This window comes from Sardina pilchardus, chromosome 20 (assembly GCF_963854185.1).
Source record: "Sardina pilchardus chromosome 20, fSarPil1.1, whole genome shotgun sequence".
NCBI classification, from domain to species: Eukaryota; Metazoa; Chordata; class Actinopteri; order Clupeiformes; family Clupeidae; genus Sardina; species Sardina pilchardus.
Genome location: NC_085013.1, coordinates 22,317,178 through 22,319,677, shown reverse-complemented (window position 1 = coordinate 22,319,677; position 2,500 = coordinate 22,317,178). Strand labels below are relative to the sequence as shown.

The 2,500-nt window shown below is 41.5% G+C and overlaps 1 protein-coding gene across 2 annotated transcripts in view; it reads right to left on the bottom strand.

Annotated features, from left to right (window-relative positions):
- dicer1 (dicer 1, ribonuclease type III) overlaps positions 1 to 2,500 on the bottom strand; it is a 34,968-nt gene that overhangs the window by 487 nt on the left and 31,981 nt on the right. For both annotated transcript variants that reach the window (XM_062523768.1, XM_062523769.1), the window contains one exon: positions 1 to 2,500. This exon is cut by the window's left edge and continues 487 nt beyond it; it is cut by the window's right edge and continues 2,028 nt beyond it. The gene's annotated coding sequence lies outside the window, so the exon portion shown is untranslated.

Below are 2,500 nucleotides of genomic sequence, written 5' to 3'. Positions count from 1 at the left end.
ATACACAAGCCCTTCATAGAAATCGCTGGGGCTGTAGGTGGTTGAAGTAGATGGCTTCTACACTACATTTAGGACCAGAGGAAGGTTGGGGTAGTGGGCTATGTTTGTTTGCGTGTGTGTATGTGTGTGTGTGTGTGTGTGTGTGTGTATGGAAGGGGAGGGGGATGTCTTCAACTGACATGCACTACATAACATCTGGTACTACCTTGTCAAATTTAACTGGGGGGAAGAGGAAGAAAAAGAAAAAGGGGGGGGGTCATTGACTAAACAATTCAAGTCATGCCTGTCATAGGACTTGGTAGTTTTGTGGGTTATGTTACAATTTTATATTCAAGGTATTACATTAAGGCTGGACATAATGTATACACAAGACATACATTGAGCCCCAGATTGTAAAGATTCCCTACATTTTTTTTTTTTCTACAGTGTATTTTATCAGATGACCTGCAGGCACGGTGTAGCTTTCTGATCGCATTTTCTTAAATACAATTGTAAAATACCAGCAATTGAAACAGCAGCAAGGCCAAAAACCACAAGTTATTCCTTTAAACGTAACGGCATTATACTGTATATATATATATATATTTATATATATATATATATATATACACACACTTTTTTTTTTTTCTTTCTGACATGAGGTAAAGTATGGCGCCCAAGTGCAATGCTCATTTGTGCTACATGTACAAAAAAAGCAAAATTAAAACAAAACAAAATGAAACAAACGAAAAAAAAAGAAAGACAATTCTCCGCCAGTGAGGAAACCCAGTCGGCAGCATGTGATGGAGGAATACCTTTAGATCAACATTTCCAGCGAGGAATAATGACACCTAATTTAGGCTTTTTTTCTTCTTCTGCGTTTTTTTTTTGGCTAAAACATAACACTCAGATCATAGGCAAATCACGCCATCTAGGACCTATCCTCGAAAAAGAGAGAGAGAGAGGCTGACACTGGCGAGGCTCCTGAACGGGTCTGGACCAGGCGTAGCACTGATCCGGGCCAGCTCAGGCTCGAGACCACGCCAGGGTCGCTTGCTGTGCGGGAATCTAGCTTGCAAGATTTCATCAGGTGATTTTACAGTCCTTTCTGTGAGAAGAAATGATTGTGTGGGTGCGGCACCATATCAGTGATTTCACATTCTTTAATAAGCTGTTACCATATCATTGATAAGAGTAATACTAAACGATAGGATTTTTTTTAAATGAGTGCCATACGCGACAGTAACAGAAACAAAAAGAGGCGAAAACTAAGTAGAATGGTATGATCTGGGGTTAAGCATCAGAGGGTTTTAAGGATACATCACTCAGGTTCTCACCCTTCATGCCAGAGCTCAGTGACTAACCCCAGTCAGGTGCTGAGTTTGCGAAAAAAAAAAACAAAAAAAAACAAGCGAATCGACAAAAAAGGCTTTGAATCGTAACTGACAAACTTGTAACGGTCACTCGACTCTTGCTCGAGAAAAGAAACAGGATTGCACTCGACGGGTGGGCCAAAACAAATGCCTACTTTAGATATCAGTGGTAGATAACAGAAAGTTTTGAAAGAGGATGCACTTTAAGTGACAGAATCCATAAAACATTTATGAACTATTTTTATAAAAAATATTGTGGCTGGCCAACACTGAGGGAGCGAGGGGAGGGACAAAGGGGAGGTTGCATCCCTCGCGTTGGAGCCTTGGGGGGGGGGGGCAATGGGCATCTCGTTTAGTAACGACCGACATATGGCACTGCAAGCAGTTGACTGCAGCACATACAGGAGAGACCGCTGGAGATGACATGCTCAGTTGGGAGCAGTGACAGAAGGCACCGCAGAAGCTCATACTCTGGTACAAATAGACAAGGTTCCAAAAGAGTTTGAGGGAATGTCTCATCAGTGCAAAAAAGGTGTCGTTTACGTAGCCGACAAATATGTTTATGATACACTGCCAGTTTCCAACTAAACATCGTGAATATGGTCGAAGCGAACACGAATACGTTATGATGCCCTGATGCCACTTATATCGGAGAATAATCCTTAACTGTATTCACCATGATTGATTAAAAGACTTTTTGAGAAATGGACTGCAGAATTCTGAGGTAGCAGCACATCAAGGTATGTATGCGCCTTTGCAATTCCATTTTTTCACAATGGCCCATCCCTGAATTGTTCCAATTGGGCTACAGCATAAAAAAAAAAAATCGGAATTCAAATTTATCACTACCGCATTCATATTTGTAAATCTTTATTTATTTATTTCCTTCTTTTTTCTCTTTTCTATTTTCATTTTGGTAATCCTTGGAGAATCACAGATCTAGAGAAAACTGGTACGACTTTGAGAAGAGGGGTGATGAGAACAGCTTCAAGTGACTGAGGCTAGAACTAACGAGGTAAATCAAAGACTGGCGAGTGCAACCTGTTAATCGCCCCCCCCAACACAAGTGTCAAGTGACGTCAGCGTCGCAGTTCTGGTCGCTCGCTGGTTCAAGTTCAACAGAAGAGCGCCTCAACGCGAGGCAGAAC